At 40.7% G+C, this 14,137-nt stretch overlaps 3 long non-coding RNA genes across 3 annotated transcripts; 1 reads left to right on the forward strand and 2 right to left on the reverse strand.

Moving 5' to 3' along the window:
- Positions 1 to 525: 525 nt before the first annotated feature.
- LOC135347617 (uncharacterized) lies at positions 526 to 8,352 on the reverse strand. Its single transcript, XR_010398479.1, has 3 exons — positions 6,874 to 8,352; positions 966 to 1,100; positions 526 to 906 (listed from the first exon to the last, which is right to left on the reverse strand). It is a non-coding gene; the product is annotated as an uncharacterized LOC135347617 (long non-coding RNA).
- Positions 2,050 to 6,466, forward strand: LOC135347535 (uncharacterized). Its single transcript, XR_010398411.1, has 4 exons — positions 2,050 to 2,191; positions 2,764 to 2,925; positions 4,009 to 5,655; positions 6,327 to 6,466. It is a non-coding gene; the product is annotated as an uncharacterized LOC135347535 (long non-coding RNA).
- Positions 2,776 to 3,592, reverse strand: LOC135347577 (uncharacterized). Its single transcript, XR_010398468.1, has 5 exons — positions 3,532 to 3,592; positions 3,391 to 3,469; positions 3,103 to 3,309; positions 2,966 to 3,033; positions 2,776 to 2,916 (listed from the first exon to the last, which is right to left on the reverse strand). It is a non-coding gene; the product is annotated as an uncharacterized LOC135347577 (long non-coding RNA).
- Positions 8,353 to 14,137: the final 5,785 nt, after the last annotated feature.

The following is a 14,137-nucleotide window of genomic DNA, read 5'->3' on the forward strand; positions in this document are numbered from 1 at the left end:
GGATTTCGTGGGTTAGAATCCTACACGAAAATTAAGTCCACGAAAATTGAATTACCTGCTATAGCATGCATAGATTTAAAGGCGTGGCTTCCGGTAAGCAGTCATTCCGCGAACATTGTGCAACGAAATAGCTTTTAGAGGCTAATCCACGAAATATAAGTGCCTCGAAAATTTCGCGCTATACGGTATCATGCATTCTACCACAAACAAATTAGCTAAGCATACTGTGGGCGTAAGAATGTCACATGACATTGATACTGCACCCTGATTGGTCATTACCAGATTCAGATAACGGCACAACTCTCAGATAGGCAATCCACCAGTCCCTACCCCGAGGAAGGGCTGGCTGGCGAGCTACCTCGATCCCAGGCTGATCCGTCTCCAATTGAACGCTAGGTCGCCTCCTCGGCCTGGTATTGATTGTATCTGGGCGTGACCGGAAACTGGTAAGTATCAAGAGGAATGCTTGTAAAATCTTCATTTCATCACAGTTGGCTAAAAATAATAATATTAATGACACTAGAAATTAATACTCTGTAGAGTGCACAGCAGTACTGCGTCTATAATAAATGCAGATGTTTAGAAGCGAAGATCTCAAACAGGAGCTTCCAGAAAGACTTAATAAATACTGCGTTGGATATGCCTGCTAGGCCTTCAGGTGGCATAACAAAGATTGTGTGTTCACAGTGCATCAAGAGACAGTAGAATCCTGACGTCACTGGTCAGGATAGCAACCACAAGTGTTGAAAGAGCCATTCCATGTCAGTAGTTTTAGTGCAGGTAGTTCTATAAGATCGGCCCCATGGGAAGGACACGAGTGGCACTGGGCATCCTCTTTCAATGTGTTCGCACCCATCAGCTAGGAGGAGTACGACAGGGGTTGGAGGGGAAGGTTCCATTTTGCTCCTGTATACAAATTAGTATGAACTTAAATTCACCATTCCACTATACATTTTATAACTCACAGTGATGGTCCACACAAAACTAGCCTCGATCCCAGGCCGCACTTCCTTGAAGGCCGGTGAAGGAGGCTAACACAACACCAGTGCCAGTGCCGTAATGTCATATCTTGATACAGATACCAAGGATTGGACTATAGGCTATACAGTGGCGGATCCAGAGGAGGGTCCATGGAGTCCCTTGACCCCCCGTTTTGAAGTTATGCACCTATCAATGTAAATCCCCACCCACCCCCTCACGGGAGAGGGTGGGGATTTGTAAGTCATTTGCAAAATAACTTCCTACTTGGGGGCAGGGCTTTTGTCAATCCGTATATTCAAGGATACAAGAATCAGTATACTACAATATGTGTTTCTTCTTTTTCTTTGTGACCTCCAATGCCACATGGACTATAGCAGGTATATAGAGCTAGTGTGTATACGCATATGCATATGCTAGTCATTGTTCTTGGATATAGGCCCTAGTTTGTGCTTAATAGTATGGAGAAGAAGGTGGTTGTGTCTACTAGTGGTAGTATAGAAGTGCACATTGTGAACCATTCTTTTTATTAATACTTTTTATTAATATTGTTGAATCCCCTGTGTGGGGGGAGAGTCGTTTGTAGTGCTATGGACATGCATTTGTACAAAGAGGTGTTCCCTGGGGGAGTGTCTTTGTAACTCCCCTATTGACAAATCCCCACCCTATCCCGTGAGGGGGGGGTGGGGATTTGCATTGATAGGTGCATTAATTAACCAGCTAGCTATTTATCAGTTTTTGTAGCTATTGTAATTTGATTCAATGATTGTACCTGTTGTTTTGATGTATCAAATGCCAAAGGAGTGTTCAGGTTAGCCTAGGCTAGCGCTAGCTAGTTGACTGTTCGTGGCAGCTAGCTCTATGCAAGTCTATTATGGAACTTCCCCTGGCTGAGTATGGGATTTTCCCTAGTCACGTGTGACCGGAAGTGGGCGTAACCCTAAAAATTCGCGCTGCGCGCGACTTTCACTAGGGATTGACTAAGTTCACCCAAGTTGATGAGGATCTAGTGGGTGGGTTGGCTCCACCCAACTAGTTTTTAATTACAAATATTATGCAAGGAATGACATCAGTATAAACAAAGGAGGCTCAGCTAGCTTGGTTCTTGCAGAGATAGAGTAATTACTTTACCTCTGGTTCTTGGTACATAGTCTAATAAGTTAAATCTACAGTTGATGTTGCTGACTGAAGCTCAGGAGCACTGTCCATTGAGGTGAGCAAGAGGTTAGAAGGGGTTACCCTATCAAAATGGCATTCCAAAGTATGAATGAGCTCTATGTGGTAGCCCTTTGGTTGTGAAAGCTGAAGGATCTTATTAAGTACTAAGTCTGAACATTTTTCTTGTTGATGAAAGTGCTCGTTTGGTCGATAGCAAATCCAATGGTAACGTTGGCTGTCTGGTTGCTTACAGAAAATGTAGATTTCTGTCTTCAACAAGTTAGCTGCTGCATAGATTTCAACTTGCGTACCCCAGTAGCCAATAGCTTCCATTTTCTTGCAGTGAGCCTCAAGGGTACCATCAAATACATATCTTTGAAATAAATGGCTGCTTTCTCGTGTGTGTCGGATAAGCATTTGTCGGACTGTATGGTGAAATTTGTCATGGCCCAAGATCTCTTTGGAAAGTGCTCTAAACAGACAATTTCCATCAGCTTGAATGTAGTCAATTCTCCGTTGTTTTCCCAGCATATTCTGAAATAGTTTATATCCTTCTGTGTTCGGTGCAGGATTAATAATGCATCTTGTTTCGTGTATATGATCTGCTGTCTTTTCACTTCCCAACAGAGACAGTGAAAGCTGGCGTCTGTAACTCCGTACCATTACCTCATGTGTTGAGTAAAGCCCACCTGAACTTGGAACATATTGCGGAGGGACAGGAATATCTGCAAAATCTGCATTGGGTAGCTTCACAAATCCCGGGCAAGACCTGAAATAACCCTATTGAAGGTATATAAGAGTGCGACAACAGAATCAGTGCTATACGTACATCACAAAATTCCTTTTCTGATACTTTCCCCTTTTCTTGCACTTCAAGTTGTGGTGTTGAAGCTGCACCTGTATAAATAATTATTGTCTCTATGCGATTACAAATGTGGTATATGATTATATGGTACCCCCCCTTACCACTAAAATGGTGTATAGTCTTGAAATAACATTTGCCACATCAGCTTCTGCTTTTGCAGTACGAATGCACTTGCGTTTGATGCAGCACTGTTTCTTAATTCCTGCATGGTCCACCATTCTTAGGCTTGTCCAAACAAAACTTACATTGATTGCAGTCTGTACTAATGCATCCTGGACACTGTTCACACCGTCTTTGCCTCTTCCGACCTGCCATATAAAGTGTAAAGTTGTGTGGTGTAAAGTAGTCAGGTGTACTTTTTGAATCACTATGAATGGTTTGTGTTTTACTGGATAGTTGTTCTGGCACTTGCTTTGTCTTTACCCTCTGCATGAACTCATTTCGTGACTCTGACACTTCTTGTGCAATCTTAAAGTATATGACACACATATATAATTATGGCCTTGTAAAATAATTATAATAGTCCTCACCTTTTTGTACCTTAGTGCTTTGTTCCCTACACGGCTTTTAAAATGCCAGTCCTTTTTTTTGTGGTGGGTCTTTGAATGCACGGATAGAGAGGAATATTTAAGGGATTTTTGGTGCAGTTTTTTGGTGCAGTTTCTTGTACTTTTGTGATATCTTCTTTGCTGAATGGGTAACGAGGGCAGGTCTTAAAAGTAAACCTCCTTCATGTGGCAACATTCCTCTGAACTTAGCCTCCACATCTTTAAGCATTTGATCAAGGTGCCGTAGCTTTGTGCTGTCAGTGCAGCTGTATGACAGAGACTCTACCACTTTTAGTGTAGTCAGAACTTGTTGTCGTGTTTTTTGAGTAGAAACAGAATGCTATATATAATATAAGCATGAAGTATATAATTATACATATACATGATTTGTAGTTAAATCAAAATACTCACCTCATGTTGGGGAATGTCATCTGTAATCGTTTTTTCTTCTTCACTCAGGTAAGCAGATGCAATGCTAACTGGAGCGTCACTATTGGATAGAGGAGCTGAGTCAGCAGTAATATATTCATTCTTAAGGTAGTCCTTTGGTAAGCTCATCCATCCCCAGTTTGGAAATTTTTCAAACACTGCAAAAAAGTGTTTGCAAGGTATGTGCCAGCGTGTCCAATCTTTGCAAGAGCACTGTGGCATGTTTTCGTCGTTTGTGAACTCAAGTGTATGTTGCTTTCCCGAGGTAGTCTTAACTGTGAATTGACCTTTCGTACCATTTTGTTCAATTGACGCTTTAGGGAATTTTTCAGCTTTTCTGATTCGGGTCAAACAGTGCAGAATTACTGACCTAGGCCGGCCTCTCAAATACTCAGGAACAAACTCGTTGTATGATCTGTACGAATCTGACATAGCAAAGTTGTCTTTCTGATACTTCTGTAGCATGCATGCTGGGCAAAAACTCTTCTACCAAAATTGTTACTAGATGTGATAGCGTTGTATTTTTTCCCTTTGGTAAATAGTTGTATTTCAATGTTTTGTTCATTAATTGCTTCAACCCCATTGTTGGTGTTTACAGCGGCATGGTAACAATCATCCCTATAAACTCTGGCCCATAGCTGTAATGGGATCAAAAGTACAGTCACATCATAATAATCATAATACAACCGTTTTTATTTTCTCGTACCACTCAGAATAATTATATGCAATAATTATTATGTGACAGACGTACAATATTACAGTGGAACCCCTCTATAACGGACACCTTTGGGGAACAATGTTTTGGCCTTTATACAGAGGTGGCCTTTGTTGAGAGGTTGTTTTACACAAACTGTTCATTTGGGACCTGGGTGCCTGGCCGTTATATAGCAACTGGCCTTTATTCAGAGGTGGTTGTTAAAGGAGGTTCCACTGTAGACGATGCTTACCTTTGGGATACTTAACCATTTTGTATTGAGCCAATCCCTCATGGTGTTTCCAGATGTTGGATGGTCATCTATCGCTTTTTGATAGTAGAATTCTGAGGGTAACCCTGACACGTTTTCAGTTGGTGGAGCATTAGCACATTCCCTTAACATAGATAGAAGACATTCCTTTTCATCATTACTGAGACTATGTTTGTGATTATTTGTCCACCTCTCCCATGCTTGTTCGCGATGAAAATCACATAAATATATTTGTACACCTGGAAAGGTCTGTTTAAGAGCCAGAAGTTCAGCCTCCAAATAATCGGTCATGAAAAATTTGGGGTTCCACTTAGGATTCCATTTATGTAACAGTTGTAAGGCCTCAGATACATGTTGAGCCGTTTCAGACTGAGTAATAAACTCACCAACCACACTGTACCCTACATTCGTTTTGACACAAATAAAAAATAAGGCCAAGTCGTAACGTGTGGTTTTATACGTTGCATCTTTATATTGTTCCCATAACGTTCCAGTAACTTTTTGCCATTGTGTTTGGTGTACATACAGGAAACTTTGAGAGCATTGCTTGTGAGATCCTAAAACCTCACACCAGTCATCATCACCTCCAGAGTTTCCTTGAAACCCTTTGGTTAATGTGTCTTCCTTTTTGTTTTCCTCTTTAGGTACTTCTTCTGATGATTGATGGTGCGTTTCAGAATCTTCAGACGAGATGTAAGGGCGAAAGAAAAAGGTACTTTCCCTGTCATGTTCTTCCCATTCTTTAATTTTGAGTCTCAAGTTTTCTTGATCAAATTTTGAGAGCTCTAGTGCTCTCTTTGCTCGATACACATGATTTTTGATATCAACATTGTTAGGATAAAATGCTCTGTCATGGGCTTGTGGTTTGAATCCAAGCTCTCTACTAATTTGGTTGTCTGTGTAGTACTTCAAGAGCTTTTTTACCTCGTGTACATCAGTAATATTAGCTGACACTAGCTTTGAAATTTTTGATAGTAGCAAGGGGTGTACTTTCTGTGCAAATGCAATATCTGCTCCAATCAGGTGGCTGCTGTGTGCTTCATTCGTAGGAAGCGATACGAAGTATTTTGTTTGTTTTTTCGGGGTACCTGTAGCCAATTCATTCCTTAATTTTCCCAATTTACCTTCACGTAGTAGCCGTAACTTCCATGGACTGAGCCCTTCTTTTTCCTGCTTTGTGATCTGATAGTCGGGATACAGTGTATATTTAATAGTTTGAATGTGTGCACAACACCCAATTTTTCTTGTGCCTTGTAGTCGTAGCCGAGCATGTTTGCACTCTTTCTTTCGAAAGTAGTGTTGACCATATTGGCAATCTAAAGTTGTTGTTTGTCAACAGAAAAAGGCGTATCTTTAAAGTTGACTGCATTTTTCTTCTCCCAGAAAATCTTCGCCGCCTGACTGCTACAAGCAGGGACCTCCTGCAGAGTGAAAGACTCTTACATTAATTATACTACTCTGTTTATTGTCTCAAGTTTGTTTATTGTATTATTACCTTATTTTCCTTTTCTTGTGTTTTTTGAGCAGTGCTAGTGGACCGTCGAATACCAAATGTTGATACTGTGTATGCTTGGTGCTGCTGTCTCAACACGTCCAAGACTGTGTCATCAACGTAACCTTCATAGTATAGGCCAACTCTCCTCAGGTTGTGTTCTCCAACCCACTGTGGTGCTGCATCCATAGCTAGCTAGCATGCAGTAATGATAGATCTACACGTACACACGTGTACCATGTGCATTTATTAAATCAAGTTTCCCTCGCAAATACCGCGGTAAATGACATTAGGATCACGTGCTCCTCATCAACTTAGGTGAACTTAGTCTATCCCACTTTCACTACTCGCGCTGCTGGAACCCCCCCTTTCATTTTTCCTGGATCCGCCACTGCTATAGTGTACAATTTCCAATGATGAAAGGGTATTATCGCTCACCTTGACAATACATCCCAGGCCCAGCCACTTGTGGACACCCCTGAGCATAGTATATACAAGATATCGATGGCCAGAGTCTGAGGATAGACTCTACCAAGTGTATTTGGCAATCAATGGTCTAATCAAGCGCTTGTATTAAATTGTGTAGTCAATCAAAGGTAGCCAACTGATAGCAGAAACTTGAGAACCTAGGTCTGTTCTTTCACAAGAGTGATGCTCCTTCTTCCTTCGCACAAGACAGCTCCTCACACTCTAGCTAAGCCTATATCTATGACAAACTAAACTTGCAAAGAATAGACCTCCTATGACACGGAGTTCTTTGTGATTTAACGGTGATTTTACGGAGTAAGTATGCTTACATACACTATTAGTGTTTCTATTCGCTCCACCTTGCTCAGGTATTCGCTCTTTTCGAGCGAATATCTGAGCAACCACAGCACATGCCCAGATACACGCCCAGATACAATCAATAACAGGCCGAGGAAGCGACCTAGCGTTCAATTGGAGACGAATCGAGGCTACATTTGCGATAGACCAGTGGGTGCAGTCTTGTCTAGTGATGACTTTTGTCAGTAATTTTCCATGACACTGATGTAGAACCATAGCAATCTATCTAGACGTATCATGTATGTCTATGCAATTCTTATGGATCATGTAATCAATCATGTAATCATCAGTAAAGAAGGTGAGAAGTAATAAATTCAGTTGATAAATGATACACATGCAGGCTACAATATACATGTCTACGTTGTTCTACCAGAGATTATCTCTGTTTCTACTATAGATTTTAGTTCTATACATTAGTAATATGTACATGCAGCATCTGAGATCTTGAGTGAAAATTTAGTTTAGTGTACGAGTGTCTGATGATTTTGATAAAATTAATTGGCTTCCTTCCAGTTTTGTAGCATCTTGCAGTATATACATGTTCCTGTGGCGAACCATCCTTTGCATGCAGATAAAACAAGTGGTGCTCTTTGGACATTGCACATACAATGTGCTTAAACCTTCCCAACCACACAAAAGTCTGCTCTCCAGCTTGGGTGTTTGCAGCTGGAAATTTTTCTTTAAGAATTTTGGGGGGATACTTTTCTTTGCACTCTGGGTTGACATGATTGGGCAGGTGAAAAGAATCGATGATCTTGTAACTACGCTTCGTTCACCGGAGGTGGTAAGGGGAAAGTATTTTTGCCACATTTAATCGTGAACATTGCATGCACATGCATATTGTCATACAAGATACAGTAGTCTAGACTCTCGCTATTCCGGCTCCCTGAAGTACGGCCACCTCGATATACCGGCCATTTGGCTTGGCACGGAATGCTAGCTATATGTTTACTGCACAAAACTCACCCTGAAGTACGGCCACTCGCTATTCCGGTTACCGGCCAGTGCTGGCTGTCCCAAACAGGGTTTTCAATGTAATTTTATACGTGTATTACGGCCGGATATGACGTTTTGGGTGTGGTTTAGCAAATAAAATTGCTTAAATAGGGAACATCATTATCCTACATTATCCTCGAGACAAGAACCGCAAAAAGTAGTCATTAGATTCGAGGTAAGGTCGTTTTTAAGCCGCGGCTATTTCCTGAGCTGCAGCCACCTCGCTATTCCGGCCAAGCTGCATGGTCCCAAGGGTGACCAGATTAAGTAGACTCTCGTTAATCCGGTCACCCTTGGGACCATGCAGCTTGGCCGGAATAGCGAGGTGGCTGCAGCTCAGGAAATAGCCGCGACTTAAAAACGACCTTACCTCGAATCTAATGACTTTACATTGAAAACCCTGTTTGGGACAGCCAGCACTGGCCGGTAAACGGAATAGCGAGTGGCCGTACTTCAGGGTGAGTTTTGTGCAGTAAACATATAGCTAGCATTCCGTGCCAAGCCAAATGGCCGGTATATCGAGGTGGCCGTACTTCAGGGAGCCGGAATAGCGAGAGTCTACTGTACTATCAAAAGCTGAGTAAGGCAATACTAACATTTTTGGATGTTTTTTAGATGCCAGCAAAGCTTTTGCTAGAGTTAACCATACTACATGTACCCTGTTTAAGATGCTTATTGATAGGAACATTCCTCCCACAGTACTGCGATTTCTCTTCTCATGGTACAGGGACCAAGAACTAGTTGTTCGCTGGAATGCAGATATTTCAGCATCTTTTAATGTTTCGAATGGTGTACGTCAGGGTACATGACGTGGTGTTCTCTCTCCAATCCTTTTCACGGTTTATATTGACGAGCTCCTGCAAAGACTATCTCGACTTGGAATTGGTTACCAACTTGGTGGGCACTCTGTCTGTGCACTTGGTTATGCTGACGATATAGCCCTTCTGGCCCCCTCACCATCTGCCATGCGTATCTTATTGAAAGAATGTGAAGCATTTGCCTCTGAATTCGATATAACTTTTAATGCCAGCAAAACTCAGCTTATTTGTTTCAGCAATCGTTCGATGACACTACCTAACGGAGTTTTCAGGTTCAATGGAGTTGCTCTTCAGTTTACAGACATAGTGACCCACCTTGGCCACACCCTTCATCGCAAGTTGGATGACGAAGTTGATATTGCACAAGTAACTTCCGTTATGTGCAGGAAAGCTAACTACCTGCTCCATACATTTAGTGGGTGTGATATGAGAGTGAAAACTAAGCTAATTGTGACCCACTGCCTTTCACTATATGGTTGTGTTTTGTGGAGACTTGACAGTAAGAAAATTCGTGCTCTTGAAACCGCTTTTAACAATATTTTGAGGAAAATTTGGAGATTGCCTCGTCAATGTCACACAAGAATTCTCCACTGTGTTGCTGGAGTTCAGAGTTTGTTTAATAGAATACCAGATATTTTTTCGAACTTCATGTCACGTGCTTTAGCATCTAAATCCACCCTCATTAGATCAGTTTTCTCATGGGCGTCTAGCCATGCATTCACAGCAGTCGGGGCTAACAACCTGATCAAAAGGAATTTTATTAAAGTTTATAGCAGTGACGACATGGTTTGTGCGGACTTTGTTCGGGATGTCAGGCTAGGCCGCATTTCATTCAACTCGCGTGAAGATACATCAATGATAATTAACTCTATCTGCTGCAATTGACTTTAAGTTGGACTAACTATCTTGCACTATAGTTCTATACTATTACTATATACATGTAATATAATATGTACACCTATTCCTGGTGTGTTCAATGATAATTATTATTATTATTATTATTATATCAGTTGGGTTGGTGACAATTTGCAGTAGGTTATCGTGTTTCCTTAAGTAGTTTTTTACAAAACTAAACATTTCTTCTGCCGGATTGAGATCAGGACTATACGGTGGAAGAAATAGTAAAAGTATGCCCATTTGTCTGAATAGATCTGTGATATCTTGAGTGTGCACAGACAAATTGTCCATTATAACAATTGAACAAGGATTATATCCGTTGAATGGTAGCTGTTCGGTATGAGGGATCGTCTTGCATATATATAGTCAAAGAAACTTCCGCATCAACATTATAGACTTAGTAACTTCAACAGCTACTACACCATCAGTGCTCATGCCAGCAATATAGCATTAACTCTTTGCCCACGACTCAACAGGCGTTTATTCTGTGCAGGTGCCAATGCATATCCATACTTTCTGATATGATCTCTGGCATCTGAACCCGTTTCATCAATAAATACAAACTGGTCTGGATTAAATAGTAAACACTGAGCCATAAATGCTCCACGGAGTGTATAGCACCTTTGGAGAGCTACTTGTTGAATCTTCTTTTGAGTGATTCCATATCTTCTAAGTAGCCGACAAATAGTTGGGGGAGTCACCACAACCCCCATTGCTTCCTCCAATTCGTGGCACACCTCAGAGAGATACATGGATGGATCCTCGAGCACCATCCCAACTGTATATATTTCTTCATGTACACTTAGCTTTCTCAGCTCTCTCCTTTGTTCGCTCAGTACAGGGTCTACTTTTCCTGTTTGCTGAAACCTCGTAAATATACTGTATGCTGTGCTTGCTGCAGTATTTAAGTTAGTAGCTATCTTGTCATAGGTAAGATTCATACCAATTCTTTGATAGACTATACTCTCCAGCGTAGATATGTGCCATAGGCTTTCTTTCTTCCCGGTTCAGCTGACATTTTGATCTGTAGTATTACATTTGAATTTCCCGCAGTTTTCCTCTTGTAAGCACAACACAGAAGTCCGTACGTCAACGCAAATTCGAACGCAACTGAAATCCACTGTAGCTGTTTAGGCCCTCAAAAGATAGATTATGTTGTTATGATTATGTTTCCTTGATGGGAAGTAAAAATGTCCAAAACTTTCTTAGCTATGCTAGCTTCTTTAGCTCTGACAGCCACCCTAGTAAACTAATTCATGTAAGTTGCTTCTTAAAACACAATATCTAAGTCAACACACAAATCTTTCAGACAGCTGTTCAGGTAGTAACACAGCTCAATGTACAACATTATCAGTGGATGTAATCACTCTGTAATGGATGTAATGCCAGTAATCACTCCCTTTTTACAATGATTACTGCAACCAAACAGTGATAATTATAAATATTCATCCATTACATGCACCCGTTGATTTGCATTACTCATTAGACAATGACATTGAATCATTAGACTTCTTACTTGGCTATGGGTCAAGTGTTAGGTAAAGATCATTAATGCCAAAAAAATTGTGGTGGCGGCACAGTGTGACATTACATACCAAGTAAGGCAGAAATTAAAGCTGTACGCTCACACGCATGCACTTGATGATCCGCCAGCTCCAACAACTCTTCATCCATTGGTCAATATCACTTCAGTCAAGCAGCTGAGACAAAACAGACGGTAAAGACCCACTACACAATAAACATCGAGTGAGACAAGGGTACTAGTCTGATAAAGGGTCATGCAATCTATTTGATGGACATAAATATTAAATGATCAAAATAATGATGACAGTAGAAAAAGACCTAGCTTGCAGGTATAGTCTACTGCTTTTCAAGGTCACCGTCACTCCAGCTAGCCTCGATTCCAGGCAAGATATTTACTTTTGTATAATCAATTTCTAGTAGAAGTTGATTTGGTTCACTTGAACTTAGCAATGGCAAAAACATATGCATGAATAAATCGAGTGACCAATCTTAGAATTAGGCTGCTAATAACTATTACCACAAGCGTAAAACCACACATGATAATTGAGTAATTCGTTAAAAAGGAGTACAAGCTACTCCCCACTAATGAAAATGCCTATAAGCGTACAGCCAGAGGTTAGCTAATTATTAAAGAAAACATCATTAAGGCTATGCTGGCCAATTTTCCTTTAATAGAACGGAAGGTCTAAGAGAATAGGCTTGCATTTGGCATGCATAGATCAGATCCAATGACCACTCTACTACTAAAGGCCATCCCAGTGTATATAAACCCCTCTCCTTTTGCAAATAATGATCGGAATGTGCTGAGGATCCTTGATGGTTTTCGACAGCCTCAAAGTACTCGTGCAACTTCGGGACGACACCTTCTATATCAGAACATGATAAGGTTGGTCTACCGTTTTGATGACATCACAAGCTGCTAACCACAAATCGATGACACTCTAATAACCACGTAAGTGGGCGTACAATAACTGTACGCCCACTCTTAATTAAGCTTGCGGTTGATTAAAGCGTCATTGGTTTGTAGCTGCTGATGTCATCAAACAGTAGAAATTATGTAGCTTTTCAGTGTTATCTCCGCAATGGAATAGGATGTTCTTGGTATCAAAATGTAGCCCATTTATCTGTAAACTTAGTACAATTTGAAAGCTAAGCTATTAGAAGTTATTACTCTAACCAAAAGTGTACCTAAAAACAAGTAAATCATGAATTATAAACACTGTGAACATAATTATGTAAGACCCATAAAGGGATGGTCAGGATATCTAAATCATTGAACAATTATGTGATGAAGACGACTAGGACCTTAGCTGTAAAAGATTGCTGTTTTATTACTCTAACCGATTATATGTACCCACTATAACAATTTGCTGTTGTTCTATTAATCACTACAAACCCACCACCGTATGTTTCATGGAAGTGAGTATGTTTGGTCATTCACCTAGCCTCCTTCGCAGCCTCTCCTTTTTCTGTTCTTTGTCACAATAGTTCAATAAGATAAAATACGGGACAAATTGGAGGAACAAAAAAAGAAAGAAGGAAGAGACAAAGAAAAAGGAGAGCCTGCCTTGCTAAGTCGTGTGACAGTAGACAAGTGGTATAGACAAGTGAAAATGAGCGTGGGCAATCATTAGCTGGGCGGAGCCTGACAGAGCAAAACGCTACAGCATGCCTACGCATTGCAAACTCTAACATAAAAGCTGTTAGCATCATAGATAGTAAGCCAGAATCAAGTGTGGAGACATCGTAGACGAGGGCTTACCTAGTAAAGACTGAAGACTAAAGATCTAGATCTACATCTAAATTTAGCTCAGTTTTTTTCCTGAGTTCAGCAGACCCACTTGACTAGTATAGATATAATTATTAGATCTACAGCAGTATATAGTCTACTCTAGTCTTTCATACTTTCTCTACTGACTAAAGGTCTCACGAAGGCCTACTCTACTCATGCTACTGTTCATAAAATTAATTATACACTCCAGTACAGGTTGTGTTCCTAATAAATGCGTTCCAAGTACTGTGTGGGAGGACAGTTATTGAGGTTTTCTCTCGCCTACGCTCGTTAAAATGTGTCTACGTCAGTATGGGGATCACGCGTCTCCTTTTCTTTGTCGCTTCCTTCTTTCTTTCTTTCTTTCTTTCTTTGTTCCTCCAATTTTCTCTTCTCTTATTGTGACAAAGAACAGAAAAAGGAGAGGCTGCAAAGGAGGCTATCATTCACCTACACAATAGTATCAGTACAATTTCTTAGAAATGTTCCAATCGAAAGATATTTACATTTAAGTACAGCTACTCACAAATTTGTGGTAATCTACTCTCTAAGCTGGATGCACTGTAGTTGCACAAGCACTACTGTAATACACTACAATACACCTGCACAGGATTAAAATCTCCATCAATCTCAAACCTTTCCTAGGGGAGAGCCGCAGAAATTAATATGGACTTTTATTATGTGTATGATGTGAGCGTGTATCAGCGCCCCTCTTTGTAAAAACATCTACGGTATAAGCTCTTTTTAAGGCGCCACATTAAAATAATTACGCTGGTAAAGGTGGCTCTATTAGGAGGTTGAAAAATTAGTTTCGAGACTGGATGGCGTGTCTTTAGAGGTGCGCCTTCTAATTGGAGGTAAAAAATAGCTT

The sequence above is a fragment of the Halichondria panicea genome, chromosome 1 (assembly GCF_963675165.1).
Source record: "Halichondria panicea chromosome 1, odHalPani1.1, whole genome shotgun sequence".
NCBI classification, from domain to species: domain Eukaryota; kingdom Metazoa; phylum Porifera; class Demospongiae; order Suberitida; family Halichondriidae; genus Halichondria; species Halichondria panicea.